This window comes from Seriola aureovittata, chromosome 24, assembly GCF_021018895.1.
Source record: "Seriola aureovittata isolate HTS-2021-v1 ecotype China chromosome 24, ASM2101889v1, whole genome shotgun sequence".
In the NCBI taxonomy this organism is placed as follows: domain Eukaryota; kingdom Metazoa; phylum Chordata; class Actinopteri; order Carangiformes; family Carangidae; genus Seriola; species Seriola aureovittata.
The window spans coordinates 5,787,175-5,803,429 of record NC_079387.1 but is presented as its reverse complement, the minus strand read 5'-3'; the positions used below and the strand labels follow the sequence as shown (position 1 = coordinate 5,803,429).

The window sequence follows — 16,255 nt, the reverse complement described above, 5'->3', positions numbered from 1 at the left end:
CATCAGCAGGAACCCACCCTGTGTGGCTTAATGCGGCTCCTTATCTCATTTTACAGCATGTTTCCTGAAACAAACCAACGGTTATAGTTTTATTATTATTACTATTACCCTATTATTATTATTACTGTTAGTAACTGTCGGATATTGATGCTGCATTCATTTTTCCTACATTATTTCCTATTTTTCCCATAGAATCCTATATTTTCGAATTTACAGTCTTTGAGATAAAAGTTATTCAATAAGGTGATTTTGAGATGCACCCTGACACAACAGCATTTAAAAATCTGATCTATTTTAGAAAATGGGGAGCACATGATGACTTTGCATTCAAGCGGCAGGAAGAAGAGATGACAGTGAGTATGTAATTATAGTTTTCATCAATTAATCAGCAGAAAATTGCTCTAAAATGTGTCAATTGGGAACTGGGGTTACAGCGCAATCCATCTCTTTCCCAGTCACATCTGCTTCATCGCCAGGTCATTCCTCTTCTCCGTGCTCAGCCCTGATATAAGATATTCCCCACGATCCCTGAAGGCAGCATTGGATTCTGGGCTGGACAGGAAACGACGGAGACGCGCAGCGTGTCTCCTCATCAGCTCCGGGAGAGAAGAATGGGAAAGGGAACAGGATTTTGTATGTAGACGAGGCAGCGTGTGAAAACATGAGGACAACGGGCAGTTTTTGACTAGTTATCTCTTAAAAACATATATAATTACACATATCATAATAGGAGTTTTCTTCTTTCCCCCCCGAGTACAGGGATATTTGCTCCCATTGGAAAACACAGGGGAGGAGAGGAGCCTCTTTGTGAATCCCATCTGACTGTAAGTGGGTTTTTCTTTACTATTCCGGCATGTTTTAATTATCTCACGCCTTGTCGGCCTTTCTAGAATCAGCTCCCTCACAGACTGAGAATGTCAATCATAAATAAATGTCAGTATATTGTGCCACACACTGGCAGCAGCCCATGTTGGAGATTTTGTCCTCGGGAAAAGAAACGGAGGAGTACTTAAACTGTATGTTTACCATACTTCTTAAAGACAAGGGTCACTAAATAGCGATCTGTGAATATGTTGTTGCTTGTTAGAAAAAGTGTTTAGTCTGTTTGAATGGGGAGGGGGTTATATGCCCCCTATGCGGCCATTGAACAATCCTTTTCTTGGGGAGAAAGGGTGTGCAGCGTTTGGGCCGACTGGGAAAACAGCCGCAGCTTTCATGGGAGTGACATTTGAACATGAGCCCATTGTTATGATGTATTTGTTAGTTTTTATTGCCAGAGCCAAGCCTTGTGACTCTGTCGCGGCCGGCTGGAGGTATTTTCAACCTCATTTTCTGTCCTCTGCATCTAACAGAAGGGATATGTACAGTCTCCACCCTGTTTAGCGGGAGGAGGCTATCAGCTTCTGGTAATGGCCGATGGTTTTGTCGCGGTAATGTTTATATCTTGCTGGTGGACTTATGAAATTTCACATTTCACGTATTTAAAAGCACATAAGATAAGTGGTAATATATGTCAGTGTGGCTGGGTTCAGCTCATCATTAGCTGCCTTCTTCACAGCAGTTCATGAGCACTGTTTTAATCCCCTTTGTTGGATGACGCCGCCGGCAGCAGATTGGATAACATGTAGCCAGTTTGACCAGTGGCTATCCCCAGTTCACTGCTAGCACCCACATCAGCTAGTAGCATCTTAAGTCTTTAAAACTAGGCATTTATCCTGAAACTAGGAAAAGTTAAACACTTGAGCTGCTGCTTCACTGGCACAAATAACTAGAGCTTCCCAAACAGCCAAATGATTGTAAATGACTTGAACAAGCTTCTCCCCTGAGGTCACGCTGTGTTTCTCTCTCTCTGCTTGTAGCCTCAGACTTTGCATCATTTCAGACGTTAGTACTGGAAAGATAATGACCCTTCATTGACCGTGGGGTTCAAAGGTCATTTAGTGAGGAGCTGCACACCATGCCACAGTCTGGCTGACTTCCATATGGACCCAGTAAACATTCCCTGTGTGTGTGTGTGTGTGTGTGTGTGTGTGTGTGTGTGTGTGTGTGTGTGTGTGTGTGTGTGTGTATTGTTTGCACTACCCATGCCAGACAAGGACAGATATTTAGCTGTATCTCTTCAGTTCAGGGGGTGAAAATGGGCTCAAAAAGAGCCACTAAGAAGCCACTTTGCCCTGCCTTTATTCCCCCCACGGTGGCATTATAATAGACCGTCTGTGTCCTCAAGGCACGCTTGATTTGCATCCACAAAGCACTAGACTACAAGCACATTATTCTGTGCTTTGAGACAGTGCAGCAACAATGCAGCCCATTCGCTTACAGTGCAGTTAATGGGTTGAAAATAACTACTGGCCTTCTGGTCGCTCCCCCTCAGCCAGATGCATTTAAGCTTGTTATGTTTTTTTTTTTTTGGTTTCTTTTGGCGTGTGGAGTGAGGTTTTACTTTCTGTTTTGTCAGAGACACAGAAGAGGACAGAAAATGTATGATGCCCAAAGGACATCTGGAAAACCTAGTGATATGTTGTTCCTTTGGGTATTGTTACACAGTGGCTCTGTTTTTCTGTGCTGTGTCCCATTATGAATGTTACTTAAAAACAAAATGATCAGCTGGTTCTGTAAAATGGAGGGTTTGAAAATATTTGCTCTGATTTTGATGATAGAAGCAACTTTTTTGGGGGTTTATTTTAGGCCCCTGGCTGAATTCCAACAGGTAGTTGTAGCAATATACTTTTCAGCGAGTGCCTGTTTGATTCAGTATCAATGTTTTGTGAAAGTACTGGTGCAAAAACACAATACCAGCACCTTGTGTAATAGGATCATACAAGACATTTACTCAGTAGGTTGAGTTATACTGAAATCACTGCATTCAGCTCAGTCATGGATTAAATGTCTAACCACAGAGGTAAAACACATGTTAGAACAGAGCGTGTCATCTCACTGCCCCTGTTTAAAAGCACATGTAAGGAATTTTTCACTGTCAGCTTTCTCTCTCAAGGCCGTTGGAAAGAGAAGCGAGGGAGAGAGGGGATATATTTTGGGAGAAGAAACGGCTCAAAATACATAACCAGAAACATGGTTTTCTCATTCGTCCACTTGTTTTGCCAGAAGACGCAGGGAAGAAAAAACGCTTCTGCTTTCCGCCATCGACCCCACTGCCTCATTTTATACTTTTTTGTACACTTGACTTCTTTTGGATGTAGTTGATTAGATGAGAAAAACAGCTGTCAAAGAAATTTTGGTATTGAGGAATGATCCGCAGAGACTGTGTGTGTTAGAGAAGAGGGATTTGAAAGCTATTCTTGGTTTGTGTGTGTGTTAGCATCTCCTGCGTGCTGGTGTGTCCATCTGTCAGCACTTTACTGGCTCTGTTGTGCGGGTTGCAAGGGCCATGTCTGACCTCTGCCCATCCATCCACCCATGTCCACGGACATAATAAGACTTAACTGCACAAAAGCTCCAAAAACAAGAGCCTGGAGGCGGCGTCTGCGGTGGTGGTTGCTGGTGGTTGGTGTAAGTTTACCCAGGTTGTGTTACAGCCGTGGGTGTAGGTGGGTAAAGGGAGAGCAAGGGGGGGGGGGGGGGGGATGGCACTTCAAACGCAGCCTTCAACACGCACTGATGGAGAGCCGCAGGGGAGAATGTAACCTGATATTTCCTCACTGACAGGAGGTACCTTGACTTGACTTGTTTTGGTGGACTAGAGAGTTTAAAAGCCACCAGCTGCAGCGGGGCTCAGCTCACATGATGCCAGACAAGATGCCATGTTATGAGTGTGTTGTGTGTGTGTGTGTGAGTGAAAACGAGAGAAAGTAGCTATGTATCATTCCACCTGGGTGTGTCCCCCCCCCCTCCCCTTGTCACAGACACGTGGTCCCGGCCTCTATAGGGCCTTGTTCTGGTAACATTTTGCTGACCTTTGGTGGCAGCTGCCCCTGCCATTTGGAGACAAAGACAAATGGCTAACCAGCCTGTCTGTGGCCTCTAAAACCTCCACTGTTCCAGATAGTGAGTTGCTCTTCCTGTTGGCCTTTTCATACGTACGTAGAAACTTATATCAGTGCCCTCCGCGACAGGAAATCAATTGTTTGAGATCCACTTGCAGCCTTTTCTTATGTGATGACTGATTTCTGTTCTCCGACAAGGAGAAAGCTGAGCACACGCACTTTCACTTTTCCTCACCTCCAGTTTCGTTATTGCCCTTCTCGGTAGTAAACACACGCCCACGTGAAGGTGTGTTGAGTCGTCCGCTTGCACTGAAACCAATGTATGGACAAGGAGGCACCTACTCTCCGGCTGCACTGCTGATCGGAGTAGGCAGAAGGAGGGCATCCGCCTCTCCTTTCAGGACAATACATGATCTCGGTCCTCGTTCAGCAGGTGCACTCAAGCGCACAGGCGTACACACACACACACACACACACACACACACACACACTGCTATATTAAGGCAACTGAAGATACAAATGGCTAGGATTGACCTACCATCAGTTCTCCTCGCCATGTCAGTTGTCATATCTGTGCCACTGGGTGAATGCCTTCTCCTGCAGCACTGACGAGTGTACTCATTTATAGCACAGGTCAGTCCTGGTGGGATTTACACTCATAAAGGGAAAGCCCATTTTTAGAGATATTGATTTATCATTGATTCAGGAGTTATTTTATGATGAATTGTTGTAATATTGCCTCACCTGCCTTTCCTACATTTCCCAGTTTTCCTTGCACCAGAGAATGGGTTGCAAGGTAGAAGGAGCAAGTTTGAGTTGCCGCCCCTTTACTCTTGTTGTCGTGCTGTAGCTGCATTGCATTCTGGTCTATTGAGGCTACATCGGAGAAAACTGATACTTCTCCCACTTTTATGATGGATTTCTCCCTGTATGATTAGAAGGCAGGCACCTGTAGAAAATCGTCGGTCTAGAAATAAGCCTTGAATCAGAAAGACCGACTAAAATTGAGCGATACCTGCTCATGTTTTGAAGGTTAGCTTTCATGTGTCATGAACAGGGCATTGCTCCACCTGCCAGTCAGTCTTTATCTCCACACCGCTGCTTCCGTGACCCGTTTTTCTATATTTTATCTGATCTGCTGCGATACATTTCCAACCCTGCTGCATTGTTCATTCATTAATTGTCCCTTTTTGTTTGCTACCTCTGTCACTGTACACTTTGTTTAAGCAGCTTAGGCAGCCATTAATCAGTGTGACTTTGACAATGGCAGCTGGTTGATTCTCACTGCTGGGCTGCTGGTGAGGGCCCCCCCCCCCCCCACTCCCTCCTCCTCCTCCTCCTACTGTATCATAGTTGGTCTGTTTTATTCACTGTTGTCAGGGCTCTTTGTTAACTTCACAGTGCACAGGACAGGAAATAGGGGGGGGGCCACACTGTCTTCACTGTTGCTCTCTGTCATGCAGTCAGCATGCTCAACACCTGTGACTGCCACAGAGCCCCGAGGCCCTTCTGCCGTGTTGTTTGTGCACCTATCTTTAAGTTAAGTCGCACACAGTTGGGCGATCACCCTGAAACTGATCCTGACATCCAAGGTTGGAGAAAGGGAATCTCATCCCAGTGGGAATTCTCAACTGGAATTCCAGCGGTCGCATCGGATATCAGTGGAGGAGAGAGCGCAGGGAGGGCGGAGCGGAGGAGGTGATTTATGGCGTCATGTTTCTTTCTCCGCCGCACCAGTCTGTGTCATCCACGGCAAAGCCCAGTTCAAGATCCACCGCAACCGTCGCGGGGCAGGTTGATGGATGGGGCTGGCCTGTCTGTGCGGATGGACAGCCTTTTGAAGTGGGCCCTGGATAATGGCTCTTTGACATGGAGAGAGCAGAGAATGCTTAAGGCAAGCAGGAGTACTTTAGAGAGAGAGAGAGAGAGAGATAGTGAGTAGTGTTAAGAGCACACAAAGTGCTAAGTCAGACGAAATATTCATGTGCTGTCTGGCTGCTGCAGCTGCTGTATAGAAAATATGCAGTATTGACTGGGGGGGTGATGTATGATCTGTCCCGTGTTAGAATTACATATGGAGGGAGAGAGCGGCTTTATTTCCTACTCTCCTTATTGCTTTCACATGCACTATTTGGGATCCTTAATTGAATTAAATTAAAGGGCCAGTCCTTTGCAGCAGATCATGGCCGCGGTCGCTTTAACACCCAGCACCAGCAGTTCCTGTGTCCTCTCCGTCTGATCAGAGTTCAGCCGGTTCTCATGAAACCGTAGCAGCCGATCGCGTGTCCCTGTGTTTATATGTGTGTGTGCTGGAGTTGGTGTTTGTTTGCCTTTTTTTTTTTTTTGCAGTCTCTGGTAGCACTTACAGTCCCAGCATAGCTAGGGTTAGAGGGAGAGAGACACACACATACACACACACAAACACACGCAGATACAAACAAATGAAACTGTACTGTTTCCCCTCACCCCGCTGTGAAATGCCTGCTTCTTGGCCTAAAAGTGTTTAGATGACCCCTGTTTAGAGGAGTTTATGCTTATACAGTTGTCTAACCATTGACCTGCGGGTTACATTCCAGTCAAATCCACCGGGGATCCAGTTTTATATACCACTTGGTATAAACCAACAATAGTGGCATTATAAGACTACCAGAGAAAGTCAAGGATGCAGTTACGGTGATTACAGTGTCCTTCCCTAGAGTCTCTTTTTAGGAGGTTGGCATCACGTTGTGTTGGGGGGGTGGGAGGGAGGGGGTGTCATGTTTGTGTGTGTGGTTACAAAAGCAGTGACATATGTCTGAAACATTGGAACAAATAAATACCCTGGCACGCATGGAAAATAGATTCCAGACCTGAGTGTGCACTGGATTTAAGTTGTCATCTTCTTGAACTCCAGCTCCAACAGGATCGTCTTACACTACATACATAATATTTGAGGCTAAAAACAGGCTCAGCCCTGCATTATTTAACTGTTCCAGCTGTTTCAAGTGTTTCTGTGTTCATTTCAAGCCACGAACCAGCAGTACTACCAAAAACTAGGGCTGAAATGTCTTGTTTTGCCATTAAATATGCACTGTAGCCTACTTTTCCACCCTCTCAGATCTTTAACTGCACTCTCACCCATGCTCATGAAAGTTACCCCAGCTCAAGCAGCTACACTATCCAGGCTGTATTTAAGCATGTGGTGAAACCTCAAGGAAGGGAAACGAGAGGGGTTGGACAGCAGCCTGCCCTTGTCACATTGCCCGCTCATTGCATCCCAAGCCAAGAGCCACAAGGTTCACCGCACATCGCCGTGTCACTAGTGACTCTGCAAACCCAGCTGGCTGCCAAAAGGACTTAGGGAAGTGGAAGGACACCTGCGAGGAAGAGGGTGAAAAATGTGAAAACGGTGAGAGGAAAGAAGCGTCAGATGGAGGAGGACAGGAGAGACAGGTTTATGAGAACCAATCAAATATATTTTTTTTCAGTGCAGCTGATGTCATGTGAAACAACGGCTCGGAAACACTGAGGTCATTCTTCGTTTTCCTCGCGTCCCCCGGCCGGTGTCTGGAAGTCGCACTTTTTTCACAACACTTGGCTTCAAGCTCGTGCTCTGAATTTACTGTAGGGACTGATGTTGCCAGGATGCTCTGTTTTTTGTTTTTTTTTGCATCAGGGTTCACGCAGGACACTGGAGGAATGTGGGAGTTTCAGACAGTAACTGCACTGACCTACAACGAGGAGAGAATCCAAGTGAAAACTCATGCTTGCCGTTGTAGAAGTGGATTGACACATTTTTGCGAGAGAATCCCTTGTCAGTGGCTCAAACCTGCAGGCTTAATCTCACAAAATAGTGCTCTGTGGGTGTGTGTGTGTGTGTGTGTGTGTGTTTTTGTGGCTTCCTATTGCCAAATCTCATTGACTAATACCCTAGCAGCTCTCCAAGTGAGCCTGAGCTGCCATTGACTTGGCTGAGTAGCTTGCTAATCTCTCTCTGCTCCGCTGATCTTCACTCTCCAGCGATTCCCGATTATTTCGGCCCATGTGCCGCACAGGCAACTCGGCGAGTGAATCATCTTTGGCACCGTGACCAACTTCCAGGCTGCAGGGGAGGGTCACAAGCAGATCTGCGGTCAGTGAGCTTGACCCCTTCACCCCTCGCTGCTGTTGGAGACTGAAACAGTGTGAATGAGAATCATGATTTCTGTCTGTAAGCTGATCAGCTTTGAGCGAGCTGCACTAATGAGTAGGTTTGAGAGTTTGCACTGCGGTTAAATGAAAACAGTCCACAAAACGCTCCGACACAAAGGACTGTTTTGATCCAACACAAGAAGGAACAGGTCCAAATGTAGTCAAACACAAGAGGCATGTGATCATGTAACCTTGTATATGTGTGTTACATTACCCATAAACCCCACTGGCAGCTAGCCAGCCAGTGGGACCTCCGTCAGATCCCACTGGCCATCGTGGGAACATTCCTGACGCAGCATTATTCCATAATTCCCACCATGTGTGGTTTTTCCAGGGCCGAGTGCTCACTGCAGAGGCCGTGGAGAATCCCACTGAGGAGAGGAGATCAGCTCCTTGTAATCGCAACCAGACTTCAGTGTGCGTGAGTGGGAAGAGCAGAGGTAGTCTGGGAGTGATACTGCAGGGTCAGTCCAGTAACACCTTCACCACGGGTTAAAGCTCAAGAGAACAAGTTGTGTGTTTAGCCTCGGTGCGGGGACTCACTTTTTTGGTGTTAATGGTTTTGTCATGTGACCAGGAGGCACTTTGGAGTCAGAGGACCTTGAGTGCAGTGAGTAAAATAAAGTAACCACATGAGTAGTTGTGTTAATATTAGTCATGGATGAATCACTTGCTGGCAGTTTAAGTTTATTGAAGGATAACAAAACAAAAGGCTGCTATCAGTATCTTATTTTGAAAGTCAGACGGTGACATGGATGTGAAATGATTATATTGTTGGCATTGTTTTCACCTTGTGAGTCTGGGTGTGTGTGTGTGTCATCAGGGTAAAATGTGCTGTGGCAGGTGTTTATACGTCTGTTTGTCTGTGGACGGATGCCGTCACCGTGATGGAGCCACAAGATACAGTCAGGACAGGTGTGTAGTTGAGATCAAGACAGAGATGGGCGTGGTCCGACCCATGTGTACTCGGCAGCCGTTACTGCATTATTACATGTGTAGCGAGTAGTCGTGGGTCAGAACATCAACACGTCAACAAGTGATTTTGTATTGACCTACGGAAGAGGTCAGGCCGTCCACTGTGCAAGAATAGCTTCTTCCAGTTCCACTTGATTTGGTGTAAAAGCAATACGCTGATCAATACTAATGCACCTTCCCAGCGAGGATGCGCTTTGTAGCGAACCCATCAGTCAGTCAGCTGACTGATGGTTTTGCCTCAATGCCCTTACAGGAGCGCTCAGGGTCACTGCTAAGGCCTCGTCTTGCTGTGAAACCAGATTACGATGTTGTTTCTGATCAATAAATCTCCCTGGGACCAGCAGCCATTGTTATTACAGATCAGTGGTGAATTAAGGAGCGAATCTGTCCTGTGTCACAACCAGATTATCACATTGTATTGTGTTCGCCTCGTCATCTGTCACAGAACACAACACTGTAATTTATCACATTTCCAGATGCTATCTTGTCATGCAACACAAGAATGGGAGGAATGCATCTTTCATCATTAATCTTTGGCCTCGGTTGCGTCACTCTGACGTGGTGTTTCTGCTTCTTTGTGCAGGTAGTGTTAAGAGTAGACTTTCTTCCCTGTGTAGTATGTGTTTGTATGTTGTTATGATCTTTACAGTATTCATTTCCACTTTCTACCGTCCCGCAAGATTATGTTAATAGATGTGTTGTTGTTAACTGTATAGTATTTTAAGGCCATTGTTTGTAATGTTATTGTATTGTATTTTTTTCTACTGTAAGTTCTTCCTGTTTTTTTTTAATCAAAACAATTCATCCTCCGAACTGTGGCACAAGTTCAAAATGACACATCTGGGATTTAGTGGTTGAAAAACTACTTGAATTTTCCTTTTAATGTGTGAGTGTGCCAAAACCTAAAGAAGTTAAAGTCTTACTTTTGATCATTTATCTCAGTTGTATCGTTCAAGAGTGACTAAGAAAATATTTGAGATGGATTGCTCATATCTGACCAAATGTACTCATGTTTGTATAAGTGCCAGTACTCATCCGGTCATCATTATGACTAATCTAGAAAATCTGAATCAAACAGAATACACACTTCATTTTGTATTTCTGTGTGTTATGAAACAGGAAATGCTAAAGTATCCGATGTTAACTATTCCTCCCTTTATTACAGACGCTGCTGGTATGATGATCATTTAAAATAAAACTTTTTCTGATGGTGTTTGTTTGAAGAAAAGAGGAAAAAAACCTTTGCGAGTGAGTCACATCATTGAAGATCAGTATGAGGCGTACATTACCTCTCTGAATGGGTCTGACACAGATGCCTAAGGGGAATAATATCCACTGATCTTCCCAGTTTAATGTGGCGTGTCATCCTGAGCAACAGAAACCCTGTGTAGTGGCTTGTGTCTCATTTTTGCCTTTAATGTCTGTTTGGAACAAGTCTGTTATGTGGTCCTGTAAAACACTTATTACAGTATGTGTCTATATATAGATATAGTATACGGCTAGTGCCACAGACGGAGCATTTGACAGTCATACAGTACATGCACTGTACAAACATATCGTGCGTTTAGCTCCGTTTGATTCCTGCACACTCATTCGCTGGGCTTCCCCCTACAACAATCCTGCCTTTCTTTTCCTGCTGTGACATCATCATCACCCCCTGCTCACTCAGTGCCCTGCCTTCCTCCCCACTTCCTGCCCCGACAGGAAATGAGCCACCCCAAAGGTTTTGCAGTTAATGGGGGCGGACAAGGACACACCTGTGTCCACTACACAGGTCCCTGTGTTTCCCCTTTGGTGTGTTGTTGAAGTGGGGCAACAATCTAGGCCACATAAAAAGTGTGTTGAAACCAACTGTTGTAAAGGCAGCGACACACAGGGCACCTTTTTGGGCAGTTGTGTGTTTTTGTAGTGCCCACACAGTCGCCTCAGCATTCAGTCACAAGGGAAGACATTGTTCCCAGGTTATGTTGCTCTGCACAGACTCCATAAACACAACATGTGCTGCGTATGTACCTGAGCATTCATAGTTCTCATACCCATGCAACTTTGTGAGCCGGCGCTGTAATGATGCTGCAGAAAGGGAAAAAAAAAAATCAGATAAGCAAAGTTTTGCATCTTATTACAGAATTTGAAAAGGAAAATAGAAGTCATGTCTGAAATTGTTTGATCTGAGTCATCTCCCTCCCTGTAAAAAAAACCACTGATCAGAAGTCGGCTGTGTTTATCTGTGCATGTGTCGCAGGCCTGCCTTTGTTTTCAGCGTGGGAGCAGCTGCCTGCCGGCCTGTGCGCTGTTGTGACTGGAGCAACTGTTCCCTGCAGCTGCACGGACCCATGTGTCACTGCCACACCTGTTGTATAGCCTTGTGTTGACTGAGTGATATCACACGTTAACTTGCGATTCAAGCAGGCAGTTGTGTTTTCGACACACACGTACGGCATGACCAACGCACTCACACAAACCTGTGCTCTTTCTGACGCTCTCGCCCTGTTACAAGAAGTGTGTTTGCTGTGAAAACACACGCTCACACACACTTTTTTTTTTTTTTTTTGGGGCCAGCCACATGCTGCGGATGAACAACAGTTGGTGTGTAGAAAACGAAGGAACAGCTGAGGCCAGCGGGAATGTGTTCCTCCGTAGTTCGCCATAACATCAGCTGCCTACCTCTCTCTCTCAGAGACACACACACACACACACACACACACACACACACACACACACACACACACACACACACACACTCAAAGTAAATACACGCCATGACCAAATCATAGCACTGATATTTTCCAACCAGCTCAGCATGTTATAACCTGACATACCTACATTATATTTTTTATGATTCAGCATCCAGATAGTTTTAGATAAAATAAGGTTAGGCCGCTGTGAGTCAGCACTGAGGTGAAATTCGCTGAAATGTCGGTCAGCATTGTTGAGACCTGGTGAGTCACACTTAATACACAACTAAGAGTTTTGACAAAGTTTGAGTTTCTACTCTGACTCATGTTGTGAAATTATCAGCCTGTGGTAGTTGCAATGCTTATTATGTTAGCTGCGTGTGTGTGTGTGTGTGTGTTCATGCGTGCGGGTCCTGAAAGGCTTTGCAGTCAAACGAAAGAAGGCCTCTGCAGCTCAAATGTCACATTCTTAATCTCGCACTAATAAGAGAGAGAGAGAGAGAGACAAGAGAGAGTTTATAATGAAGGGAGAACTGTGCTTGATTGCTTTCCGAGCTGTGAGATAAGTGTCTTTCTGGCCGCGCGTGTCATTTTCGCCTGTGCTTAGTTAAGTCTCTCGCTCAAGCACCCTCCGTAGTTAATCCCCTGCATTCTTGTGACAGTGAAATCAAGTCTGCTCTCCTCCTGCTGCCGGCCTTCAATTCCCTTGATTTCCCCTGCAGTGCGGTGAGAGCAAACACTCGATCCATAAAGTTTGGGATTTCACTGACTAATGGCCGTGGTCGAGGTGACCAAAGCAGTGGGTGTGCGCTTCTTCTACAACAGCCACAAAAAATAAAGCAAACCATATCTGATTGGTTTTATTCTTCCTTTCTTTCTTTCTTTCTTTCTTTCTTTCTTTTCTTGTTTCCAGGGGATAAAAGCCCGGTCGCAGAGCGGCGTGGTGGTTTCGCTTGACCTTTCACCTCAATAGGAAGGAGAGAAATTCACTTCAGAGGTAAGAGTTCCTGTAAACCGGAGTGAGTAAATGGTGCCACTGCTGCTTTCTGTGGGTAATAAATTATGAGCAGAGGAAAAAGGAAAGACGGTATTGACGTAAGCTTCGCAAAAACTCAGGCTTCCTCGCACAAATGCCACAGAGATTATTGTTTTGACACCATTTGCTGCTGTAGGCAGCCGCCAGGGAAGTTATTTAAGGTGGTCTCAAATGCCAGTTTTAGTGCAGTGCTTCTGACATGCACGTCTGAGGAATCACGTGTTCAGCTATCATCTGTCATCTCGCAGCTTTAAATTTTTCAGCAAGTGGAATCCCCGGTCGACGGTGTAGATCCATCATGTGTTTGTTGTTTGTTGTTTAGCCAAATCCTCAGGCAGAAGGCCTTGTAAATTAAAGCCAAATGAAAGAGGAGTCAAACCTCTGAGGATCTCGTCAGGGGAGAGTCTGCCTCACCGAAGGAGATAATTCTTGACTAAAGTGGAACCATGTGAGGGCGAACCATGGCTGTGGTCAGTAGCAAAGCGATGCTTCTCTCAGTACGTCTGTATTCTCTCGCTATCACAGATCTGCGTTGAGTTTGAAACCCAGAGCCTCAAAGTTTCCACTCATATTTGTACAAGAGATGCTGACTTTCTTTTTTTTTTCAGAGATGAAGTAATTACATAATGTACTCATTTTCAGATCAATCACTCACACTCACACAGCAAGGAAATCTATATTTAGATTGCTGCTCGGCTGAATGATGCCGCTTTATAGGAAATGCACACATGGCGAAACAAGACTCCGAAGGCCCACACTCGTACTGGGTTGTTTTTAATTTTGGAAAACAAGCTTGTGATGAGTAAAAAGCCCGGCAGTGAGGCTGTGGAAGGAAGCTGGATTTTAAACTGGGACCCCAGCGGTGATGGAGCCTGAGGCTGAGAGGAGGAAGCCTGCTCCCCTGCACTTAAACTGTTTCAGGAAGTTGGGATGCTCATGTGTCAGAGATATTTATAAAGGTTTATAGCTGTGTGACTGGCGGGTGACTGTGTGTGTGTGTGTGTGTGTGTGTGTGTGTGTGTGTGTGTGTGTGTGTGTGTGTGTGTGTGTCAGCGTCATGTGTTTTAAGGGGAGGTTGCCATGCAGAGATGCTCACTAACGTCGACACTGAGCTGCCAATATTATTCAACATGTACATCACGCATGCAAGGCCACGGTTAACATGTCATTGTTCTGTGATGCGGTTGTCATGGCAACCTTTTCATTCAGAATCGGGCAGTCTTAAAACAGATTGTCCTTGAAATGATCCCCGCACCACCACCGCTATTCCTAAAGAAATACAGATTGCAACCACAAAGACGTGTGTGTGTGTGTGTGTGTGTGTGTGTGTGTGTGTGTGTGTGTGTGTGTGTGTGTGTGTGTGTGTGTGTGTGTGTGTGTGTGTGTGTGTGTGTGTGTGTGTGTGTGTGTGTGTGTGTGTGTGTGTGCGTGCGCGCGCGCGCGCATTCCTCAAGGATGGCAGCATTGGCACAGCAGGAATGCTGGAGGTGGCGTGGCAGGAAACAGACTGGCACATTTTTTCATGTCCGTCTGATGAGACCCACACACACACACACACTCGGACATTTGCTTCACATTCAGATAACGAGGCTTTTCAGCAGTAGCTCATCAGTGGTCAGCTGCAGGGGTTATGAGGTGAAGGGCTTAGCAAGGGGGAAGATGGGAAACGTAGTAAGCTAACGGAGGAAGACGTGCCCAGCTGCTACTGGCATGCGTGCAGCTGTATGCTTCTTTTTGCCTTTAGGTACAACACATTGCACATGGCCGGCTTGCTGCAGTAGGAATACATTGTTCATGCACGGGGTGTGTGTGTGTGTGTGTGTGTGTGTGTGTGTGTGTGTGTGTGTGTGTGTGTGTGTGTGTGTGTGTTTGGGCATGTGTGTGTTTGGGCATGTGTTGCTTGTGCAAAATGTTATACCTACTGTGCTTTGTATTCCCTAACAGGTGGCGGATGTAAACCTCTCGTTCTGCTAGAGCAAGCAAAGAACGGGTAAAAAAAAAATCTATGTTGGTCCCATAATGATTTTATTGAGTGACATTAATATTGAAGTATAATACCATTTACATCAATAAGTTACAGCAGGTTCTTAATATTGTAGAGCTACACATTTATACCCAAACAGACCTACACTGCTGAGCTAAAACATGAGCTGAAGATTTTACGTCACAGCAGCTCAGCTCTTTTTCCTTTGGTTTTTTTCCAGAGCACAGCAGTAGGTCTCTTACTCTCTCTCTCTCTCTCTCTCTCTTCCTCTCTCTCTCTTTCTCTCTCTCTTTTTAAGCAGTACCTGTTTTTAATGTCTGGCTTGGTCTTCTCAACAGTCAGCCTCTGTTGTCTGCTGCCTGCTGCTGCAGTGCTGCATCATGTTTGAAAGTGTGTGTGTGTGTGCGTGCGTGTGTGAAAGAGAGAGAGCCCACTGCAGTATACCACTTGAGCCCCTATGTGGGTGTGTATATATATATATATATATACGTCTGTGTGTAGATGTAACCTGATCTCCTGAGGACAGGGACAAGACTATTGATTTCACATTTGTACTGCTGCCCCGCAGGGAAGCTGACACATCCTCTGTCTGTTTGTGTGCAAGGGAGAATGAGTGAGAGATGATGGGTGACAAGAGTGTCACCCGCACGTGTGCTGCTTGATTTGTAGCATGTTGACCCCCTCTTTTATAACGGTAACATGAAGTATTGGTAAATTATGTAAATCCCTGCAAACGTCAGCAGAATGTCTCTGTGTTTATATGAGGAGGCAGATGGACACCCTGTGGGCCAGGATGTGGACACATCACTTCAATATGTTAGTTATTACTGAGGATCTAGGCCAGGCTCACATTGGAACCTTATGATGGCTGCATGTCCCTCTGTGGAGCACGCCAATGTGGAGATGTACATGTGTGTTGCCATGGCAACGCCCGTTAGGAGTGATGCAGGGCCAGCTGAAGTTTGGCTCGCTCTCATATTGATGAGCTGCTGAGTCCTCACACCTACCGCCCACCACTGTGACCGTGCATTTTCACACTGCCTCTCTTCTCTCGTCTCAGTTTCTCCTGCTCCTCCTCTTCTCTCCGACCCCCCCAACCCCCCCCCCCCGACTCCCTCTCCATCTGTCCGCCTCTGACATCCTCCTCATCTTTCTCCCCTCTCTGTCCCCCATCTCTTTCTCTGCCCCTCCTTTCCTAATTGGCCGTATAAGCCAGAGTCGCTCATGGTGTCACGCTGTGCTTGAGTGAGCTTGCATGTGTTTGTGGATCCATATGTGTGTATGTATGTGTGTGTGTGTGTATGTGTATGTGTGTGTGTGTGTGTCTGTGTGTGTGTGTGTGTGTTTGGGTACAAGTTCCTCCTCTGCTCGCAGGCTGTTGGTCGCGCTTGACTAATGACACTAGAGCTGTTGTTTTGGCCATCAGGCCCTCCCCTTTATTCACAACCTAATAGCCGGCTCCTTCACTCCA

At 45.8% G+C, this 16,255-nt stretch overlaps 1 protein-coding gene across 3 annotated transcripts in view; it reads left to right on the top strand.

The window, feature by feature from the left end:
• Positions 1–563: 563 nt before the first annotated feature.
• Positions 564–16,255, top strand: part of raph1b (Ras association (RalGDS/AF-6) and pleckstrin homology domains 1b) — a 39,151-nt gene continuing 23,459 nt past the window's right edge. For all 3 annotated transcript variants that reach the window (XM_056370121.1, XM_056370120.1, XM_056370119.1), the window contains exons 1-2: positions 564–824; positions 12,678–12,761. The gene's annotated coding sequence lies outside the window, so the exon portion shown is untranslated. The remainder of the gene's footprint in view (positions 825–12,677; positions 12,762–16,255) is intronic.